This window comes from Phaenicophaeus curvirostris, chromosome 10, assembly GCF_032191515.1.
Source record: "Phaenicophaeus curvirostris isolate KB17595 chromosome 10, BPBGC_Pcur_1.0, whole genome shotgun sequence".
Lineage (NCBI taxonomy): Eukaryota > Metazoa > Chordata > Aves > Cuculiformes > Cuculidae > Phaenicophaeus > Phaenicophaeus curvirostris.
In genome coordinates, this window is record NC_091401.1 from 21,592,103 (window position 1) to 21,617,230 (window position 25,128).

Here is a 25,128-nt window from a genome sequence, read left to right on the forward strand (position 1 = left end):
ATGAAAGGTTACAGTATGCAAAAAAACCAGAAAGATTAAATCTTTCCTGCTGTTTCCAATCATGCTTTTTGCTATTTGCCTGGCTTCAGAAGTGACTTATTTTATTCCTTTTTGGGAAATATTCTTTTGCCTTTTTCATATGTGAAAGAGAAGAAAGTATCTGTGTTCCTCTTTGGGCCACTTTTCAGATTATAGGTTATATTTTTCGGATGGGTTTTTTTTTGTGAAGACTAGCTGGAATTGAATGAATAAACAAAAAAATTAGAAGTGAGAGATTATCTCTCCTCAGCAATTTATTCAAACATATTCAGGAACAAGTCAGATGAATAAGGGAATGCACAGGTTTATCTACATATCATATGACATATAAGTTTGCTTGATTTGAAGAGACAAAATAGCACCTGTTATTAAAGTCTGTTTAGGCAACTGTATGACTCATGGTCTCTTTTTAAGAAATATATGTGTAGTTACAAAGTCCCCTAGGAAATCTCCTTGGCACAGAGTAGAATTGTGAGACTTCCTCCAAAGTGTTCTGATTCAGAAAATATCAAGTTAACCTGATTCATGTCAAGGCACTTTAGAGAAAAGAGCTAGTAAACTCAGGCAGGGGGAAACACGTGATCTGGCCAGTTATTCATGCTATTCCTTCAAATTCTACCTCTTTGTTGTTGTAAGTCATTATTTTATTGACCATCTCTGCCACACATCAAGCATTTTACACAAGCAATATTGGATAGTGTCCTCAGTTCACACCACCATAATTTAAATGTCTCTGGTCAAGGCATCACAACTAATTAATAACACTATTTTTTTTGTTTCATTATTGAAACTAGTAGAATAACTCAACATACAAAACCTTCAGGTCTATGTCATTTCCACTTAAAAGACAAATATAATCTAGAAAGATCTTGTAACTTGGAGAAGAACTCATTTTTAAAAGGCAGCTTGAAGTACTACAGAGAGGAAAGCTGAACAGGACTCCTTTTTGCAGAGTTGGATCAGGGTACCCAAGGGGTTTCCATGCTTCTAATTAATAATGAAAAATGTTTCTTCAGTGAAGAGACTATGTTTTCTAGATGTACATCAGTGCATCTGTACATGCCTTGATGATCTTAGTCTTCGTGATTGGATGACCACAATTACTGAATATAAAAACCCAAACAAACAAAACTCACCACCTCCCCTCCCCCATAAATACTCACTGTAGGAAGGTAAATGATTTAAAATGATGATCTTATAAAGGAACGTGAAATATGACTAAGTAAAAAACTGAGTCATGGACCACAATCTTAGACTGTGCTCTCCCAAAGAAAGGAAAATACTCACTCAATTTGATGCATTTTTTTTGGTTCTTCAACAACTTATGGAGTATAAACACAGCTGGAGTGTGTTAAACCGTATCTTCTACTGCTCAGCAGGATGCAGGATGCCATTTAATCAGGAGAACATGTGAAAAGGCTGTTTAACAGGCTATCTTAAATTTGATAGATTAGCCACCACCACAGAACAAAAGCATGCACAGAATATACCTATTAAAATTTCCGTGCAAAACAAGACTGTATCCAAAAAGGTACAAATGACATATATTTCCATCTACTACTTACAAGTCAAATAGCTGTAAATTATATCCATGACAAAGGATCTGATGACAAATTAAATATATTCAGTAATTAAAATGGCTGTCACAGAAACTTTAGAGATAGAACTTGGGAAGTATCAGGCATAACCAGCCTGTGCCGATTCACTGTTGAATGGTTACTGATACATTTCATAAGATTTCTGATGCTTAAGTTGGAATAAAGCTAGTGTATTCCTGCTGATTTAGTGTAATGCTACCCTTTAATTGTGCCAATTGAGTTCATGTCATGAATGTCTTTGCTAAAGTATTTGGAAACCTGAGATTAGATTGATGAGACTAGAATTTTCAGAAGATCCTAGCATCCAAATATCTTTATATCAGTTAAAACAACAGTGTGGTGTTAGAAATACATCTGCATATATACTTTTGAGTCATCTCCTTTTGATCATCAAGGTGGTTAGGGTCTTCCTGGTGACTTTAGTTGTGGTTTACACGGAAGTTTTTAATTTTTCTCTGTGAAGTGTCTGAACTCAGTATTTGCCTACCTCGTGTTTATTTCCAACATGTAGCAAATCACTAAATTCTTAATCATTTGCGTTTCACTTGAAGTCTTTCTTATAGGGCATTACTTTGAAAAATATCCTGACTACAGTGTGGTGGTGTTTTGCTATTTTTTTTATTTCTTCTCCCATACCTGGTGTACAACCCTATGATGTTTAGGCAGTTACTTTTCTTATACAGCTCTTTTGTCTATTTTCAAATGTACTTGAAGTTGGAGTTGCTGAAAACTTTTCCTTCCCTGGCTTTCCTGGCAGTGCCTTTCTATCTAGAACTCTATGCATTTTTATAGAATCTACTTTGGAGTAAATATAATAATGTATTAACCTTCTAGATGGTGAGTAATGTGCCGTGTACTATAGACATGAGATAAATCTAGGCTTATAAATCAGTGGGAATTTACTGAAGTGAATATAAATTCCATCGAGATCTAGCAAATATTGTATGTTATCATGAAGGCAGGTTAGATTAAACTCTCAGGTGTACTCCCACAGCAGCCTTATCAATGCCAAAGGTTGTACAAAGAATAATAGTGGTCCAAGTTAGAAGTTTTATAGCAAACGCAATGGAATTCTCAAGACTTTTACTTTTCAGAGAGCTTTTTTCAAGAACTGAAAATAACTGCCAGTGATAAGAAATTAAGCATCTCTATACTGCAGACCATATTTATATCTAAATGAATTATTAATTATTTGATAATAAAATGAGGTACAAATAGTGGGATTTTACTTACAAATAGAAAAATGGAAATAAAGTTGAAAAACATGCTTATGGTGGAAATTAACATTTTGTACAATTTTTATGCTTTCAAACAAAAATGACTGGTAATCATAAGCAATAAATACAGCGTTATGGATGGGCACTAAAAAGCATAGCCAACCCTAACTAGCATCTCTTATACAAGTATATAAAATATGCAAATTACTTTAGCTTTGTGACATGGGTCTGTTGTAATCAATCATTAAGTGCTTTTGTATCCTACTTTAACAAATAACTTGAATTCCACAAGCTTCTCCACAGGTAAGAACAATCAAGTTAAAGAGATATTATGAGCTATTCAATCTTGATTGCACTGGAGCTGTAGTAGTTTATTTCCATTAAGAACTGGCCGTATTTTCTCTTTTTAATCCAGCTCTAAAATATACTCTAGTCCTTTTCCAAAGAGCTGAATAAAATTTTATTTAGAAAATGAGTGAAAAAAAACAAAACCCAGGCCCTTCCCCAAATAAGAGGCTGAGACTGCAGATTAATGTTGTGAGTCTATGTCACTTCTTGTTCGTATTGGAACATGGACTCTAGCACGGTACTGCCATGCTTTACCACACACTATAGTGAGTTAATTGACTTATCAGTGAAGAATTTATTGTTATTTCAATAGACAGGGATTTATTTGCTCCTGAGCTCAAATTTTTGGAGGATGGGTTACATCCTGGGGAAGTATCACTTGCCCTATGCTTATGCACTTCCCTAGAACAATTCAGGATGGCCTCTGTGAGAGGCATTGTGATCTGTCTTTTAAGTCTGACAAACCTAAGGGAGGTCATGTTCTTAGATTTTTTTTTTTAACTAGAGTAATTGTTATGATTATTTAAATTCTTCTGAAAGGATTTAAAGCTTAAATGCATCTCTGGAATATGCCTTTATTTTATAAGAAGCCATTGCTGCACATCCTGAGTTCAGTTACTGTACCAGAATTAGTCTGTAGCTGGGGAAGACTCTTGATTGTCTCATTTCACAAAAAATGCAAACTAAATATTCATATCTTTGATAACTGTCTGTGAGAAGTCTAATCATATTAAATGTGCTCTTTGGTTTAATTCCTTCTAGTGTAGCATTAAAATTCACGAACATCTATGTAAATGGAAAGTTTCCTTTTATCATTCATTAAAAATAACAAAATGCACCCAAACAACCAAAAATCTAATATCACACTACATGTTTTGATAAATTTATACATATATTCACGGATAAGTACCATAACTAGTTTTGTTTAGGATCTATACACAAATATTTTTGCTTTAATTGCACAAAGGTCAGTTGAATACTGAAATAATGCAAATGCATAGTGAAAGCAAATGAGAGGATAAATTCATTAATAAACTGAGTTTGACAGTTTAGTTAATGAACATTATTTCTTTACATGAGTTAAGCCTTTCATGCACTGTCTTGTAGTATTTGGAAAAGTTCTACTGGCAGGTCCCAGTGCTAATTTCTTATGCCCTTGATGAAAAATGCATAATACAATTTATTCTGGATCCTAACTGGTTTTATCCAGTATGTAAGTTTGCCAAACATCCAATACGATGTTCACAGAGTTCCTAAAAATAAGTCCTCCCAGTTGGAGTTTGTTTTAGGAACACACAACAAAAGGATGGGAATTACAATACCATCACTGGTACTGACAGCAGGAGTCTGAAAAGTTTTTTCTCTCCAGAGATTCCCAGGAAGTTTGGATCTTGTCTATTGTGGCCACTTGATCCTTTTCTCTCTAGAGGCCTGTTTTGTTGGAGATACTTAGCTAACTCCTGATAATTTTACCGAGGTGTCAAAGTTAACGAACATTAATAAAACTTGTCTAATTTCCTATGAATCTGCACCAGAAATTTAATATATAAATAAAAGTAATGAGGTATAACTAGTATATAATGCTCCTCTAAGGAAGAATTTCATAGTTTAGTAGGGCAGAAACATGTTATATGAATTCTTTCAATTTCTCATGGCCCAGAATTATACTACTTAACTGATTTCAGGATAATTCATGGTCAAGTCATGCTTTTTGTTCTATCTAGTTGAACCCTTTCTTCAGAATCCATGTCTGCTTTATGTTCGCCTCTAAATTAGGAAGCTCTGGCTTTTGAGGGGCTTTAATAGGCAGCTAATTTGACTATATCGGAAGGAAGTCAAGCATTCCTTATTCTTGCCTCTCTTAACTGAATCAAAGCCTTCCGTACTGCAGAACAGTTACAAGTGCACTGCAGATTAGAGGTACATTATTGTTAACAGGAGTGGTACATTAAATCCACTGTGCACAGTGTTTGTAATAATAAAATGCATTACTTGGAGTCTTAAATCCCCAATCTAGAAATTCAATTAATTTCCAGGGAATCCAATTTTGAAATATAAGAACTTTGCTCCTCTGCTGTCACCTTGTAAAGCTTCAGCATTCCACACTGTGATATAATGAATTTTGTATACAAACATGCGATGAAAAAGTTGTTTTAAGATGTGTGTGGGTTGGGTGTGCTGTGCTAGGGACCAGCAGTGTAAAGCCTACAGTGTAAGCTGGGCAGGAGGGACAGGCCACAGCTTTCCTCCATGGATGCCTCTGGACTGTGCCCTCCAGACCTCACCTCATGCTGAGGGAGGCTGGGTACCTCCTGGACCTATATATATACATTTTTATACATTTATTTATATGTATGTTTGTATATACATACAAAGTACACATATACAAACATAAAAGGACAAGAGGGAATGGCCTCAAGCTCTGCCAGGGGAGGTTCAGGCTCGACATAAAGAAAAAATTCTTCACTGAAAGGGTCATTAGGCAATGGAACAGGCTGCCCAGGGAGGTGGTTGACTCGCCTTCCCTGGAGGTGTTTAAGGTGCGGGTGGACGAGGTGCTGAGGGGCATGGTTTAGAGATTGGTGGGAATGGTTGGACTCGATGATCCAGTGGGTCTCTTCCAACCTGGTCATTCTATGATTCTATTCTATTCTATTCTATGATTCTATATATAGAGCAGGAGTGCAGACTTGTTTGAAGACAGAGTGTGAAACTAAAGTTTCAAACCCATGCATTACCTGTAAGAACCCAAGCTCCTACCACAACATTCTGTTTATCTCAGGAAGTCTGTCAGTACTCCATTCTGCATTCATTTTATGTATGGACTCTTCTCCTTAAGTTCTATTCATCTACATGCATGTTTTCATCAGTTATGACTTATTTTACACTGATGGATTTATTTTAATTTTCACATAGTGGTTTCAATCCATTCCTTCTATAATACATCTGTGCCAAACACATGAAACACAGTGTATTATTCCCTAAAAAGATACTCATGAACTTACAGACCTTGCTGAACCAGGACCTAAAATAGAACAGTGCAATCCCACTGTATTTTAGAGAATTTTATTAGCATCAACTCTACTCTGAAGTAATTTTGATAGAGATGAATGTTCTAGATATATACTGCAAAGCAAAATGCCTATTTCATATAAAGCACTCTAATGGCTATAATCTGTGAGAAAACACTTCTATATGACTCAGAGAAGAAAGAAAGGCAAATTTGTTTTAATGGAGGAGAAGTAAAATATTTTAGACATTTAAATAAAACAGTATTCTCTTAAACAACTTCTAAGTTTTTTATCTAATGTATAAAAGCCCTCAAGCAATAGTTGTGATTTTAATATGGGAAGATAGAAGGATGGACAAAATGCTCCTGAGTGCTTTATTAGCTGCCTGCTATTCTTGGAATAGTAATCAATAAAAAATATTTCTCATAAAAAAAATTTAATATTTCACCAGTAAGAAGTGATTGTATTTTTTCTCATGACTGACCTTAATAACTCTCAAACTCTGAAGGCACTTGTGATGCCTATGAGTTATGAAACTTTCATACTCATGAAAGAAATATAATAATCACCCTCACTCTTGAGATATTCTATAGAACACATATTAAGTCAGTAAAAGGCATGAATTCTCTTGTGACTGCAAGTAAGCAAACTAATCACAGAAGATAATCACATCCTGATATTTGATTGTGTGTTTTTTTCCTCAAGAAAAGTTTTATGTATTCAAGACAGACTGTGGATCATATTGTTGATGGACAGCAAATGTTATACACGTAAAGGAACTTACAGCCTTATGCTACGCTAATAAATGTCTTCCTTCAGTATGTAAACAGTTAACATACATATTATATAATAGTATATAACATATAGAAATATGTAATATAGCTTTAATTATTAAAGTAAGCTTTTACCCTTAACGTTATTCAAAAGGATTATAGAAACTTAACTGGTTTTGGAGGGTTCAGATCATCTTCCAAAGATGCTCGTGCAGCTACAGAAACTTCAAGACTATGGAGTGTAGAACTGAACAATGCTATGTAATTTCTGACATATTCAATCCTAATTCCAGTCAGAATGGAGTAGTACAAGGGAATCCATTTGTTCCTAGTGTAGTTTTAAATTCAGAAAAATGTGAAGTGACAGATAACAAATAGCAAATTCCTCTTGCCCCTGACTATAATCTCATCTAATAATGTCACGTATGTGACAGCTCACCTATGATACAAAAAAAAATCTTCTGCATACAACAAATTTACAAAAAACTTACATCCTTTCCAGTCTTGTGGATACCTCAGTAAAACTCCAGGTGATTAAGACAGTGGGAGGTTTATAGATAAAAAAGACAAATCAATTACTGTTATGGATGATACAGCAAGGGGCAGGTATATTTCCTTTAATTATATACCATTAGCTTCTTTAGAAAGTACATAAAGGTAATAACTAATGTTAGGATACTATGAGTGTAAAATATCCTATTCAACCACTATATAATGCCTCTAGTGTACCAGAAGGAATGCTGAGTGAGTCATAGTTGAATTTTACTGTTTTAATGAGGGGAGACAAAGATAAAGAGTTCACTGGGCTGGCTCTTCTTGCAAGTGATTAGCCATCACGGCGCTTCTACTGAAAATGATTCAGTAAGACAAAAAAAAGAAGACAATAATAAATATGGAATTATTTGTTGGCTAAGAACAGTTTTTTTATGCAAAATGGAGAAGGTACATGCAGCTTTCTCTAGCAGTTTTGAGCAGGGTAATTTTGTTGTATCACAGGAACCACAACCCAGTGTCATGAAGCTTAAAGCTCCGTTAGGAGCTTTCTGCTGAAGCATGAAAGGAGGATAGAGACCTTGCAGACTCTGGGAAACTAACACTCAGAATAATTTACTGTGTTATGGCTAGGTGCCTTAGACTCAGTCATTAAATAATGTAACACAAAAATATTAACTTTAGTATTAGTGCAAATTTTCAGAAGGTGAGAATTCACCATATTTTGTTTAAGTTATGAGCAGTCTTGAGCTGCTTGTTTTGGTCTTTTAAGAAATTAGCACTTGCTTACTTTCTCAGGTCTCTTGATAGGTAAAAAAAAAGGGCTAAACTATTCTGAAATAAAAAAATATTCCTCTTTCCAAAGAATTACCTTTCTTTTAGGGGGGAGAATAGGGGAGAGAAAGAAAACATGTTAGTTTTTTTACTGATATAAAGTAACGAGCACATGAAATTGTTGACTGATTTTATTCACCCTAAGGTAACCATTTCAACATCCATTCCTATCCTGTACACTTTTATTTCCATTAAAAGTTTTGATGTGTTTCTTTACCTTTGGTGATGAATGAAAGAAAAGCCTGAAGCCTAGTTACTCTGAGATAGAATTGCCATTTTGTTTTCAGTATTTACAGGGATTGGTAAGAGGAGATGTTCCCCACATACTGCAGAATCAGGCTAAAAGTTTGTTTTAGTCTAAAGACAGGAGTAAGAGAAATCTCCTGAAATCTTGATGTCATGTATGTAACTTACTGATATTACAATGCAAAACCTGACTGGGTTGAGGCACAGACAAGAGCAGGGCTTGTCTCTCCTACTCAACAACCAAAAGGTCATTTCCCTATTTTCACTCTGTATCTGCCACTGCTGTTACTGTTTCTAACAGACGTTATATTTTTGACATTCCCCTCTGTTGGCAACAAGACTGTGGGTAATTCCTCAAATACAGTATCAATCTAAATACTGCTGCTAGATTGCCGCTCTCCACTTTTAAAACCTCAGTTTATAATTTTCGTTTCCAATCTGTTCCTTCAACTCCACTTGGGCTATTACTTGCTTTAGGACACTTTATATAAAAAAAAAATATATATATAAAAATTAGAGGAGTATAATTTGGTTAAAGTCCAGTTGAAAGACTTGATCCCAGTTGTTTAAGTTTTCAGTTAAAGCTCTCTTGAAATCACATTTAGTAGTATAAAAATCAAGCAACCAGCTAATGAAAAAGAAATAGAACAAATGAGAATGAAAATGAATAGAAATCTTTTGGTTAAAAAAACTTTTCAAGCTAAAAGCACAGTGTCTCCAGGGCAAATCAGGTTAAAATAAGTCTTTTGCAGTTGACTATTAATCATTTGGAACTTGTTCTTCAAGTGGTCAAGAATAATTTTCTCAGGATTATGTGATTAAAGAGATCAAAGTGTTCATTATTGCTTTAAATAAATGCTAGCAAGTTCTATTATCCAGCATGCAAGGAGAACAGGTCTCTAGTTATTGCCCACCGTTTCAAGACTTACCCAAGAAATGCCCTATGCTCCTTAATTAGTTCTGTATCAAAGTCATTTTTCTCTAGAAACCAAATAAAGGCAAAAGAGGGCAGAGTGTGCTTTGCTCTCAGCTATTCCAGGGATGACTTAGTGAAATTAGCGGGGTTATTCAGCTCTATCTAGGGACAGAATTGAGGCCTTGAGGATGTGGAACTTCTCTACATTTGGCACTGTTTTATTTTGCTTCCATTACTCTCTTAATCTACCCACTTGCATTTCCTAATTTTGATTCAGGTCTTTGCTTTTACTAGCAGCCATGAAGCAAAGTTGCTGGTGTTCTCATCAGATGCTGAGAATGAAATGACACCTCTTGGGTGGCTGTAACTCCAGAGGGACCTCTTGTAGCTCATGAGCTGTGTGAGCACTCATCTCAACCTTATCAAGGTTCAATCCTTGCACATTTCTGCAAAGCAGACACATACCCCCAGTGCCACGTGGCACAATACTCCATTTTCTCTCAAGTTCATCATAGAAAGCTATATATGTATATGCCTTTTGTGGCAGAGTTATTTTTAATTATGAAAGGGAAAATAAACCAAATTGGACATGGTAGCAGTAGGCATGGTTTTATTAAGTTCCTCTAGATTTATTGAATATTGTAAAGGTTACCAAAAGCTTTGCAATGGTGAGTGTGGCAGGTGCATCCACCCTGGGGAGCTGGCCTAATGCCATGGTACATATGCAGAGTGACTTGAGTCATGTACCCCATGTTGCCAATGCAAAACCTGCTTAAATTGGTCAAAGGTTTCTTCTTTTAATTCCCCTTTCCCTCTATATTTATGCTCCATAATATCCCCTTGCATATAGCATAAATTCAGCCAAATTGAACTGTCATTCACTTCTGAATAGGTTATACAGGAGATGTTGAATGTGAAAAAGGCAGAGCTAAAAGGACCTTGTAAGACATGAAGAAAAGAGACTGTCATAATGTACGCAATTAGAAGTTCCAACTGGAATCTTCTTTGTTCATGGAAATATTTGTCAAGGTGCTCTAGCAGAGAGGCATTGAAGAAGTTTGTCAATGGTGCAGTTAGGAGAGCTTCTCAGCCAGTTTTCTAGTACAGTGTTAGAAACCAGTATAGTTTCTAGTTAAACAAAGAAAACATTGTGTAAATATATCCTAAGATTATGTATTTTATGCAAGCTTGATTGCGTATTTTAATTGCACTATAATCGTTAAACATATCTGCTTAGTATAATTTTATTTTTTAATTAAATCCAAATTCTTGGTATTAGACAAGAATTCTGATGTCACATTTACAGTTCATTACATTCATAATTATAATGCTCAACTAGACTAGAGAATTAGAGAATATTTAATTTGGAAAAGCATTTTATTTCATTGCTTCAGTAACAAGCGAGGCTAGGTTTCTGTAAATGAATTGTACATGTAACAACTGCAAAGCCTCATTGCAGCTGCAGCAGTTCATTCCATTACTAGCATGTTAATGGGTATGCAGCTAATACATAATACATTTAAAAAAATCCCTATAGCATGACTGTTACAGATAAGTCTTCACTTCAGTCTCATAGATTTTTCAAAGCAACACTACAGTAGAGAAAGAACCAGACATTGAGCTACCGATGTTATGTCAAAACTGGATAAATACAAATAGGGTCTCATCTTTTTCTGATTACTTGTGCTAATTCAGTCATTGAAACTGGACAGAATCTAGTGCTGACTTGTCCACGCTTGGTAACTGTTTATCCTAAGCCAAAACTCATATTCTGCTCGATTCTGCTCTACTCAGCTCTTAGTACTTCTATTCTGAAAGTAAAAATGAACAGCTAACACCAACAAATAGGTGTTTAGGAAGGACAGCAGGGTATACGTATTCTGCATAAGACAAATCTTATCTCTAGACATTTGTGATAAAATTCAACACACTAAATCTATAAACTGGATTTTTTGATCTCTTAGCAAAGACAATAGAGCAAAAAAAAATAACAAGGGGAGTAAAAAGTTTACAAAAGCAACAAAAAGAATTCTTGTCTTTCATCTGAATGACAGAAGAGACAGAGAGAACCTGTTCTTTCAGAAGCAGATGATGAAGGAATGAACAATGCCTTCTGCAGTGACAAATGATGGTAAAGATGTTTTCCATCTCTGTGCAACTTACTGCAGTTGACAAGAGGCAGGGAAAGAGCTGCCATGAAATCATGAGGGTGACCTCTCTTCTATGACTCATAAGAGACAAAACCTTGCAATATGACAATTGCTGTTATGTCAAAACAAGTTTTGTACAGATTAGTTTGTATTTACAGCACATTTATTCTGTGGGTGCAGACTCGATATTTGGTACGTGATTCTAAACCTATTTTCTTACTGAGTCGCAATGTCTCCTTGACAACAAGCTTGTATTAATTACATGTACGTGTTTGTATACATAGGTATGTGTATGTACTTATATAAGTAGGTGATGAAAATAGGACCAGATCAGTGTTATGTTTCTGAAAACTATAGTCTCTCAATATAGGTGAATTAATAGAATTTGTAAAATCTCATAGTTCTACAGTCATAAAATTATATTTAAACTTTTACTAGATTAAAAGATATGAAAATCTACCCCATTAAAACAAAGACTTTTTGTGTAGATGCTAACAGATATTTAGCATGCATGTAAATTAAATCTTTTATCTCTTATTATCAGAAATAAATTATCAGTTCCTTGTAGACTTGAAATTAAACTTCTGATACATCTTTGTTTCCAAGACAGGTGATGACTCATACAGAAGCAAAACCAGTAAGTAAGTACTATACCAAATGTGTAAATTGTATTACCAACTTGCCCATTCAGATAGAATGCCTTTCGACATTTAGCTTTGTTTATTTACATGGAAATCAGAATATTGTTAATATGATCAATAGGTCATATTTATTCCTTCGTAAGTCCCTCTACTTCAAAAGTGAGGCAATTTCCTTATAGTTTATACTCTTGACATTTACTTTCATTTTGCACTTATCATAGAATCATAGAATCACCAGGTTGGAAAAGACCTCTTGGATCATCGAGTCCAACCATTCCTATCTGCCACTAAACCGTGTCCCTGAGCACCCCGTCTACCCGCCTTTTAAATGCCTCCAGGGATGATGACATATATTTGAATATGAACTTTCTGTTCATAGAAACTTTTTTCTTTTTTAAAATTTCAACTTGAAGTAAAAGCCAATATTCCAGCTCTTTATGAAATATATATTTGACAGTCCCACATCTAGTTTCGGTTTGCTTCAGTCTACCTTTGGAACAATTTGAGTCACTGTTTGTACCCTCCGACACCCATATTTGCAGTCCTAGTAAACATTTCGCTACAGGCTTTGCTACAGAAATACAACAAATACCTGATACTCAATGCACTTGTTGAATGAATTACTGATTTTTAAAATATAATGGAAAACTAACCATAAAAATATTATTTTTCCCTGTTCTTGGATTTCAATATATATTCTATAAACAAGAAAAACAATAAAGTCCTGTGACATTAACGATGTCCAGGAAAATACTCTAAAACAGACTGATTTCAAAGAAGAATTTTCATCTCAATAGTCCGTAGCTGGATGATTACAGACCGTGTATGTTATGGGTGCTTATTATGGCAAACATAAGGCACCTGAGCTTCTATTACAGATGACAATGGGAGACTTAATAGTTGCAGTGTCCATATCCTGTCTCTCTCAAATACATCTTTAAAACACACTTTAAAGAAAGACTCTTTTAGTCCTGAAGCACTAAGAAAGCTGTCTTCTAAATATAATTTCTAAAATCCAATATTAGCAAATATCTGTGGTGGCTGTTGTAATTTCCAATTTCACCTGCTTCTTGTAAGAACATTGAATTTGATTATTTTTCTTAATGTTTTGATGTACAATGTCCTCTCTAGTCCCTAATTATCATCTAGTGGCTTTGTGAAAATGATTTTCAGTGAAAGACAAAGGCCAGCTTACAGAAATCTGTCCTAAAACACAGAAAATGTAATTGGCTCTATGAAGAGAAAATTAAGTTTTGCTTTTGAAGTGGGAAGCAGTGGAATAATTTCCAGTACAGAGGCATTTTTTATTTCTATGAGACAGGTCCTATTTCTGTTCCACTGAAATTAAAGTAATAAAAATATTAGTACCGAGGACTTTGATTAGAGAAGGATTAAACCTCTAAATATTGATTGACATTTATAATGGAATTAATACTTGGACCATAACTTGGAACACAAATACTTGTATAGGGAAAAATGCGTGCTGCTATTGCTATCATCAGTTTAGAATTGATGATACTGCTCTGTAGCACTCTGCCTGGCCTTTCTCTGAGAACTCATAAATATTTAGTGTAGTTTCTATTTTACCTGAGAATTTAAAATATATCAGATACCATCACAAGCTTTACCTACAAGTAATGCATGAGAATTTACAACAGAATATAATAATATATTTGATATGATTGAAATACTAAAATTGAGTTTATGGTAGGACTTTAGGGTCATTTACTGCCCACATCTAATACGAATAAATTCAGAGTGGCTAGTAGAGTAGAGATAACTCAGCACATCTCAGAGAATCTGGCTATTACTTGATTTGTTCTGTTAGCACATCCTATCATGAAGCTGGATGGAAAGCCACACAGTGCCTGAGGACATGCTCAAAACCTACAGGCTCTCGTGCATGAGTACATTTCAATGACACTTGCCACATTGATTGCAGTTAGAGCTCTTGACTCATGAGTTGAGAGAAAATAACTTCACTCTACCTTAGACCTTCTGTCTACACGCTGCTTTCAAATATGGTCTGTACAAAATCTAGGTTCAGCCTTTCAGAAACACCTGGTACAGTTACTAGGAGACAAAATATCAAGCCAATTTTATAAAATATTGCGATACCTAGGGGAAAATTAAAGCTGTGATATGTCTGAGTACAGGGATTGTCTATATAAAGCTTTTACTGGATCAAGCCATGAAAGAAAAATGAAAACAGAAGAGCAAATCATAGATTTCTTGCAGGGTATGCATGGAGCATATGCATCAAAGGGAAAGAAGGGAGGATTAGTATTTAACAAAGAAGTAATTTTTGGTAAAATACAAGGTGACGTATCTACGTCTGATTTAATGAAATCATCAATGGTTACTCTTTTAAATCTTAAAAGAGGAATTGCTGAGGTATAATTAGATATTAAAATCGGAAGACTGGTCTGTGATATTTTTATTTTTCCAAAGGCTTCCTTAGGACTCATGATTATTATTTCAGTCCTTCCTAATTTTAAACAAACAATTGCCTCTAACTTAGTCAGACTTGTTTAAAGTTAGGATATACCTGAATCAAGATCTGAGCTATTTTGATAAAGGTAGTGGCTACTCATTTTGGACACAGCTGATTAAGGTAAGTTTCCTGTTAGTAATTTACTGATGCTTTATTTCAGTGAGGTCTTTATATTTAATAAATTATTTCAATAAATTATTTTTTTCTTATTTCTTATTTTTTCTTATTATTCTTATTTTCTTATTTGTATAAGACAATACCCTCATGCCATTTCATAGAAAATTATTTGGTTTTGCCAGAGTTGATATTTTTTCGTCAATTCCCACTTATTTTACTGTAATTCCTATTAAACAATATCTAGATAATAGAATATTTACTCTTCATGAAAGTTTGAGACAAAGACACATTTGTACAATGATGAAATGAGAATTTCACTTTTTACGGTTAACCATAAAGTTCCTTTAACTGATTGAAAGACAGTGCAGTGGATTTGAAGTAAAGTTTTGAAAAATATTATGTTAGAGAAGAAATTGGACATATAGTCAAATCAAATATTAGTCAGTGTTTATTTTAGCACTTCATTTTAAGCTTACAAAGAAAATGTTTAAATATTGTGAAGTGACTGAACATCCATTTGTATTTTAAATGAATGGAATATTTCTTTTCTTTAAAAAAAAGGCAAAAGATTCTCCATCTTATATGTAAAGGTGTCATGGAAATTTTATAATAGAAATCCATAATTATAAAAAATTACATTGTTCATAGAAGCGTATTTTGAACACACTTCACTTACGTTGAGCACTGCTGTTTTAAAATAATTAGGCTAGAAAATATTTACCATGTTATTACAAGTGGTTTCATTTTCTTAGATAAACAATGGGTTGACAGATTAATAAAATACCTTTAGAATGCACTTCCCCCATTCTTGTGATATTTTCTATTTGTCACAGTAATAGATAGATAAACCCGTCACTTTATAGGATAAAGACACTATGCACAAAAATTCCTTTGATAATTATGATGATAATTAAGTTTTCTCATTTATCTGGCATGATTTTATTTTAAGGTGTAACAAAAATTTTGCATAACTCTGTGTGGTTAATCAGTATCTTTATCATTATGAAACAGTAATATTTCCTTTATTGCCCTTGTGTCATTTCCAGGTTTTTCTCTTCAATGACTATGGAAGAACATGGAATAACTTCAGAAACTACTACAAGTTTATTCTGAAATTGCCGCAGTTCTTTAAAAATAAGTGAGCTTTTTTTTTTAAATCTATACCTATGTAAAAGTGTATTTTAAATTATAGTACCATCTATTGGTGTCTAGACCTGTTGCAGCATGCAATATTAGCTAATATATTTATAAAGGACAAATAATAAATTTATGTTAATATAGGTTTAAAGAAAGCTAAGTCACTGAAAGGGAGAAGATTACTGATCACACACTCATTAGGAATTTCCTAAGTGAGGCATCTGCTTTTCCCAGCTGTGGCCTCTGAAGATGTAAAGGAAAAGAATTTTCTCATTGCAGCTTAATAGTTTCAATTAAATACAGTTATTAAAATATAGATAGTGGATTAATATTCTAAAATTTGTGCCAGAGGAGAAAGAGGAAAGAATTAGCTCATAGATGGCAGGGGAAAAAAAGCAAAGACAATGGGAAGCTAAATGCAGAAGGCAGAGTAACTGAGAAACAGGCTACTTCATTTTCTATGGTTGTTTCTTTCGCTTTGTTGTTATTGACCTGTAGGGAAAGCTTAAATTAAGAACAGAGAGTTCTAAATGACCACATTACTATGATTTAACAAGTTACTGTTTCTCAGCTGAGTCTTCATAACTGACTCTGTGTCTAAGTTCATTCCAAGTACCTTTTTAATTGAACAAAATGATATCATTCTTTCTGAGATTAGACTTTGCATTAGATGTTTTTGGTCTTCAAAGATGCAAGATGCAGTCTTCATTTCTCAGGAGTAGCAGCCCTAAATTATGGAAGCTGGGCATTCTAAAACCAGATTTTATGCAATGGAGGGAGTGAGGTGATGCAGGAGAAGCAGCTGAGCTCTATAATGTTTCTTACTTACCATTCTGATAGTAAGTAGCTGAAAGAGAAGAAATGATAATATTGATGGAGACACAAAAAATCCATGGGACTCTGCATTTTCTCTATAATTCTTACTATGCTTGCTGATGCCACAAAGTGCTGAATCTTAATTTCACATAAGTTTAAAAGAATTGAATACATTCACCTTCTAGAATGCTAGACTTTAAAAGAGTATCTTTTTGCTTCTTCTGTGGTATACATATTGAATGTAATTTAGATTTATAATATGGCAAAAGAAATGCAATTTATATTCATTATTGTTGAAACAATGACTGTCCAAATCAGTCGAAATAAAAATGAGTATTCCTTGAATAAGATGAACAGCATGAGAAATTATGGAATTGTCATTAGATTCTTCAGGAGTAAATGTGACTTTTTTTTGTTTGAAAGAGATCGATTAACAACACTTTTCAAACCTGTAGCATTTACATTAGACAAATAGTTTACTAGTACAGCTGAGTTGTTTAAGATTCGTGTCTAAGTAAAAGCAATATCCTAATTATTGTCAAATCACTACAATTGCCTGGTGACACTTTTACTATTTTATTCTCATCAGGCATGACCTCACATTCTGCAAGGTCTCTCCAGATGTTGATTGAATTGGTCATTTATTGATCATGCTTTCATGCTAATGCAGTGTAACATTTCACATGCAACTGAGATGCTTATTAATTCAGAGGAAAGGCAACATATTGATTCCCACTGGAATCTACTGAAACATATGTTAAGTTACCAGAAACAAGGATGCTGGGAGAAAAAAAAAAAACCTGAGGAAAAAAACAAGGTATTGAACTTTGTATTTAGAGAAGGCATGCGTTTTATTCATAGTCTTCTGAACTCAATTGTTTCTTTAACTGCATTGGTATATAAAGAAACTTATAGATGCTATATACATTAGTTTCTGGTAATCCCAAATAGTCATAATAAGAACCATAAAACATATGCATGATTAGATGAAATCCTCACATACTGTGAAGATAACAGATATATTGAACTCTGAAAGTCTACTCCTCTCTGGGCATTAACAGAATGCTGCCTATAGGCTTTCCTGTGCCTGATATAAGGAAAATGTACCCCACATACAAACTATTTTCAAAGCAATAGTGTTAAACAAAGAGAAAATTTTAGTATGCAGTGCATTGAGTCTTAGATAAATTGCCTTCTGGTTTATTTGGAAAATGTTCTTGAATGTTGCTTGAATAAAATTGTTTTACTATCTGTTTTTGAAACATCTGATTCAATTGAACTCCAGGGATATAGGGACCCAAATTCTAATTTACTATGTCATTAACTAGAAAGGAATGTAAAATCGTATATATCTAGCATATTTGGTTATTGTGAAATAATTATCTATTACTTCCTTGGCATGTTCTCAAATATCAACTCAAATACATGGGACATAGTTATGTGTACTTTCAAAAGAATATGCCATAAATCAGAGTTATTTACACTGTTAGCATGGTTAGTAATTTATGTAGAGGGCTCAGCTGTTCAGAATTAGCAAATTAGGAAGGGCACTACATGGAAAGGACATAGGTTTCTGAAGTGATAAAAACCTGCACTGTATTACTTCTTTGGAGCTGTACCATGGATACAAGCAGATCAAATGATTTTTTTTCCTAGCTATTTTCTGGGGATGGAATTCAAAGGCGTTAATTTATACTTAGATTAATACAGTTTTTTCAAATATAATTACTACAATTGTATATTATATAAGCAATGTTCAGCTTTCCTTCCTAATGATTGCTGTTTGGATTTGGTTTTTTTAATTACTGAGAGCGTGCACATTTTCATTAAAATTTTAGTCACATTGAAAAATAGATCTTAATAAAATGTAAATTCAGATTTTTCTACTGAGGAAAACAGATGGACTTAAATTTCAGTGTGCAAAATGTGTAGTAGAAATTCAGCTCAATACCTACCAGCTAATAAGGATATTCAGTAGACTTTAATTATTTTTCTTAAAATTAATCAGATTGAAAATATATTACGTGTGAAATCAAAAGCAAAATTACATAAATTTATGAAGTTTTCAAATTAAATCCAGTGTTTTACTTTATTTACATACTGCTTATTGAATTAATCTCCAAAAGATTTTCTTCACTGAACTCACATTTAAAAAACTTGTAGAGATCTTGTAGCATGATCTCTCAGAAATCCTAAGACTATGTTATTAAGATGAGTTTAAGACCACAAATGTGACTATAAATGAACTGTAATTGAACTTTGATTGTTGAGATCATGGACACTGTGTCTGATTATTATATACAGAGATTCGTGTGAAATTGAAATGTGGGTTCATAGTAAATGTTCATCAGGTTCAAAGCCTGTGTTCTTATCTCATGCTGCTCTCTATTTTAAAACTATTTTAGAAATAGATACTTGCAAATCTTGTACAAAAGAAGATGTTATGTCTAAAATGAACTTCTTTAACTTGAATTTGTAACATTTTTTTAAATCCACTCTAGCTGGATTCTTATGCTGTTACAACAATTGTAATTTGAGTATTTTATGCAGGCTCTGTGGGAAGCTTAACTAGAGTGGAAATAGTCCATGAAGCTTAATTTTTAGTGAGAATCACTTCAGTCTTCTACATTCTCCGTCATTATAACTTCAGCTCTACCCGGCTTTAACTTTGCAGCTGAGACATATGCTTATCTGGGTTGGAAAATGTGACCATAACTGATTTCTACTTGACTATTTTAAGTTTAATTTTTTGGGTTTTTTTTCACAGGTGAAGATTCATGGATAACCTTAATGGAACAGAATAATATTCTGAGAACTGACAGTCTCAGCACAGGTCTAGCCCTGGTCCAGCTAACACAAAGCAGCCCAGGTCCAAAGAAGATCCCTAGTTTCACTTACGTGCTCTCACAGACATCCATACTTTATAGGTACTTCCATACATAAACCTGATGTTGCCTTTTGCCATTTTCTGCTACTCTTCTCTCCTCCTCCTCTTGGTCCTACTAGAGTTACAAGTGTTGCTCATTTTGGTAGGGGTAAATACTTAGCATTTTAACCACAGCAGAGCACAGATTCACAGCTACAGATCAAATATTTGTACAGGGAGGAAGAAAAGGGCAAGAGTTTAGGTCAAGAGGTATCACTGTTTAATCAGAGACTAGGCTTTCTTATTCATTATTTCATTTTCTGCTCCCCAGGCTTTCAGGTCACTCACAACATCTGGCTGGCTCAAGCAAGAAAAGATATAAGGCAGGGAGGAAATAAAAAGCATCTATTTTTAATGCCAAAATTCAGCCTGAACAATTTAAAACCTTTTTCCCAATTATAATCCTAGTGAGGGTGTGGATGGAGAAAGTTTTTACCACTGAACACTAGTACTTAGGGAACATATCTCATATAGATCTTGAAGGTATTTGCTTTGCCCCCAGATCAGTCTTTTGATATCACAGGAAAACACATCATTAAGCACCAATCAAAATTTAAGCTCACTTAGAAGAGCAGAAAAATTTATTAGAAGGTCTAGTGATTAAAAACTTCCAGGAAATATTTAACGTGGCAGGATTCTTTAGCAGAAGCACAAGTGGGATTGTTTTAATAGTGGTGAAGTTGCTTCACTTCTCTGAGAACACGAGCCAGGTAAAGTGTGACAAGATCCATGGGTGGCTTTCAGACATGGGTGCACAGACCCATCTGTGGATCTGCACATATGCTTACAAAGTGAGCTTCCCAATGATGGCCCAATGGCTCTTAAATTCAAAATGAGGTTTTATTAGTATATCAACCATAAATCTTACTTGTTGAATAGAAATTCAAAATTTAGACAATGTATTTTCACAATATTCCTGGAAGAAATTTCCTTTTAAGGGATGCATTCTGCCTGATATCTGAAAAGCACCTGTCAGTCTTCAGTGCAAGACTTCTCAACACTACTGTCATAAGTTTTATCTTCAGGATATGTTATATCTGTGAGATATATAGCTGCAAAGGCAAGTGTGTTGTCAGAGGAGATTCCAATAGCAGATCTTTAACTGCTTCTTTTTTTTTGGTACCCTATGTTTTCTTACATCATCCTTCTAGTACTTAAAGAGAGCCTACAGGAAAGCTAGGGAGGGACTATTCATCAGGGACTGCAGTGATATGATGAGAGGTAAGAGATTTAAGCTGAAATAGGATAGATTTAGATTAGATATTTGGAAGACGTTTTCTATGGTGAGGGTGGTGAGGCACTGGAACGCGTTGCCCAGGGAAGCTGTGAATGTCTCATCCCCAGAAGTGTTCAAGGCATTTCATTTTCTGTGCAAATTTGTTTTTTATTGCAAGTGAACCGGCAACCACACATCTGGCAGAAGAAAGGAGATAAGTATATTGGTGATATGTCTGTATGTGCAAAATGTTGATGAATAGAGTAATTAGTTAACCAGTGGCTTGTCATTATTTGTTAATTCCTTATGACAACTGCACATTGCTTGGAGTGATTTATTTCTCTTTATTTGTAAGTCGTTCTGAGTGCCCAGGGAGGATGCAAGTATAGCTTGAACATATAGAGCTCTGCACTGCAAGCTGAAGGTGCCATTTTCTCTTGCAGTTACATGTGGCCTGAGGGACTATGGGTTTTCATCACAAGTTATTCCTTCCTGATTCAGTTGGGGACCTGGAATCAGGACAGACATTATATCATGGGCAAGGAAGTCTCTATAGATTCTGCTGCTGAATAAAATAGGAAGGAAGCCATTCTGTTATATGAGAACTGAGCAAGGTCTTTAGCTACATACAGTCCTAGCTGAGGTAAATAGTGACGGTAAATAGAATAGTGAGGTAAATAGAACGGTCACTTCTTTTGAGCACTTGACTCAAATCTGTAATGCTTCTCTCCTGGTATTATCAGAATTATATGAAGGCAATATTTTTCCAAAATGTTACCCTTTTATTAAACAATACATTCTGTCATCTTTCAATTCTGCCCCATTCAGGATCTGCAGAGACTAGACTCATCAGTATGGTCTTTTTGTATTTCTGACAGTGGCCACTTCCAGTAATGGAGGAAGCATTGCTGCAATCTGTTCTGCTTAAGGGCAGATGAAAGGTATTGATCTCAGATAAGTGCCAAAAAATACAGACTCTGTTGAACTGGGAGAAGTTATGCCCACAGGCCACACAATTGCTCCTGTCTGATTTATGTGAAAATATATGCTAGGTATTCATATGCCTGGGATGAAAAGACTTACAGCTCTTTTACACATACTCCTCTTAAATAAGTCACTTCACTGCTGGTGTAGCTGTCCCAAGAAATCCCAGTTGTCACCACACTGAAGTGCTTTTCAAAAACATTGTCCCATATATCAAGAAGTATGGTGTGTTTTCTGAAACAGCCTGATGATAGTTGCAATGACCTCTTTTCATTCCTTAATTTTCTAATTATGAGTCCAGATCCACTGACTGAAGAAGAGAAGTTTGAGTTTTAAACCCACATTTTTCTTTGTCAGAGCCTGATTAAAGTTTTCATGCAAACCATTGTGCCATGATTTGCACTTGTACAGAAGTGTCCTGTGTGTAGATATGGTGTCAACCTTTCATTGTTTTTCTGCAGGCAACTGGAAATCTAAGAATGAGAACTGTTTATTTTCTTTTGTACAGTAATTTCTGTCCTCCTGGAGAAAAGAAATCAATGTTTCTGTGGTTAAATTATTTCCAGATTTGTTACTTGTATTTCGTAAATATAGATAACAACTTGCAACCCCCATATTATGGTTGAGAAATAAGGGAAACAGAATGTGTAGTAAATATGTATTTTAGTTAAATGGTTGTCGTGCTTGAGCAGGAGGATTGGACAAAATGAGATCCAGAGGTGCCTTCCAACCTCAACCATTCTGTGGTTCTGTGAAATAGTGGGGTATGAACAACTTCTGTGTTTTGCCTTCCTTAGAAATGAAAATGATTTGTGATTCCTGTTTTTGGAGCTTGCACAATATGCCAGTTCCACCTATGATGTTTAAACTGCTGGAAATCGGAATTGTGTGAAAAACACACCTTCATGAACATAGACTTGCCAGGTAAGATTTATTTCAGTAGTTATGTCTGTTGTCTGCTTTCTCTTCCTTTCCGTTAGACTGATGAGTGCTTTTGAAATGAATATGATCTGAATTACAACAAAGACAACTCCAAATGATAAATAAAGCTGTTTGTATCCTGCTGGTTTTGGTTGTACAAAAAGTACTACGTGCCCCTTGGCCTTTGTGTGCATGGAGCATGAGGACAAGTTTTGTGTCCTCATTTCCAATTAAGCAGTTAACAGTAAGCAAGGTCTTTCATGGCTCCTGGTAATGTTCCTACAGAATAATTATGTACTGAGTGTCAAGGAATATTGCAACTAACTAGAATGTCCCTTATGGCATCTGAAAAACGATGTTTGCGTTTCTCAGAAGAGGTTTTACTCTGAATTTTACCTTTTTTAAATATAACAAATATGGCAAAAAGTGATACTGAAACCAGAACAATTTTTATACAAGATGCCTGTGGAAATAAGGTGTATGTTTGATATGCATCTACTATGCATAGTTAGAGAGTCGTTTTAGAATTGGCACTGGCAGAGTAATTTCTTTTCAAAACTTGTTTAGTTAAAATTAAAAAAATAAATTGTGGTTCAAAAATGGTTTGATTCCAGAATACCAGTTAAGTATGAGTATGACAGGATGTCCTTTATTACACACTGAATACTCTTTAATTGCTTTTAGTCTGTATGCAAACACAAATGACAGACTATAAAGGGCTGACCTTTTCCTGTAAGCCTGACACACAAGGATACACTATTTCCATTTCCCACTGCACTGTTAGAATGATCAATCTCTGTTTGTTTGAATTAAGTATTTATGATTATAAATTATCTAGTCATAACCAAAGTCATTTACATAAGAAAATTATCTTCCATAAAATAAGATTTTACTGCACATGTTTTAATAATGTAACAGCCTGTTAGTATTATTTGGATAAATAAAAGAATACTGTAAACTCTACTTCAGTCTAAAAGCTACCCTAACAAAAAAACCAAGCCAAACTGAAACAAACTGTTTTGAAACTTACCATTACAGCTAAATATTCTCATAAAATGAAGGGGGAAAGCTCAAAGTGAATTTAGAACTAAAATAACTAAATAACTAAAATAACTAAAACCAGCTTCTGCATCACTAACAACATGATTATAATAATGAACTTAAGCCAAAGTTGCTGAAGTCAACAATAAAGCTGAAACTGATATCCCTGGTATTTTGTGGTTCAAGCTGAGAGAAAAGAAATTAATAAATACGTCATCCTAATACTGAACTGACAGGCAAAGGTTTTACTCAGAGTTTCTCCACAAACTAGAGAGTGTGCTCAAGATTCTCCTCAGACTAAGAGGAACTCTGAAGCTAAGGTGAAGCATGGAAAAGTGATTTTGATATTGATAATGCACCTATGGGTGGTAGCCTGTATGGGTAGCAAATGGCTAATCAAATAGCAAATACCCCTGTGAAAATGGTATGAGTATGCTTCAGCCAGCAAATATTTCTGTCCCGTAAAGGGTAAAGATTTAAGTATTTGTGGGCTGAGACACCAAGACAATGAGTGAAATTGAGTTATCCCACGGCAGCCTTTGCACAACTGGAAAACTAGGAGGACTGGCAGCTGGACTAGCTCAGATATGCAGATCTCTGAAATAATTCTCAAATATCTGTATTGATGGTCCCACTATGACCACGTGGGTGGATGGGATTAACTAAATTCAGTGACCCTTACATGACTGATTATAAAGGTGACCAAAATATTTTCCTGAATCAAGCCCTAATCCCTATGTTTTTTCCACTGACTGCTCAGCTGGGAGTGGAAACTTCAGTTTATAAAGGTGGAAGATGTTTACTTTTTAGCTCAATAAATTTTTTTAACTTTTTTAAAAAACTCTCTTGAAGAGCTAATAAACCTTACTAGCTGGGGGAAAAAAAAATCATTTTATTGCTTTTTCTTCTTGGTTGTTTATTTTTGTCTTGCAGGAAGGGAGGAGATCTTAATCTTATTGCTGTGGTTATCTGTCTGGAAATAAATTAATCTTTGAGCTTTGCCCTTCCACCCCTCTCTTGAAAAAATCCTTAATCCTTATACAAGTCCTAGTTCTCTGGTACATGTGAAAGAGACTTCCTGTCAGGTTAGTCAGACTCTTCCAGCATCAGTCCTCTAAAGGAAACGTAGCACAGAAATGTTATTGATTAACTCTTTGTTCCCTAGAGTGAAATTATTCCATAAATTGTTATTGCAAATGCTTATTCTTATA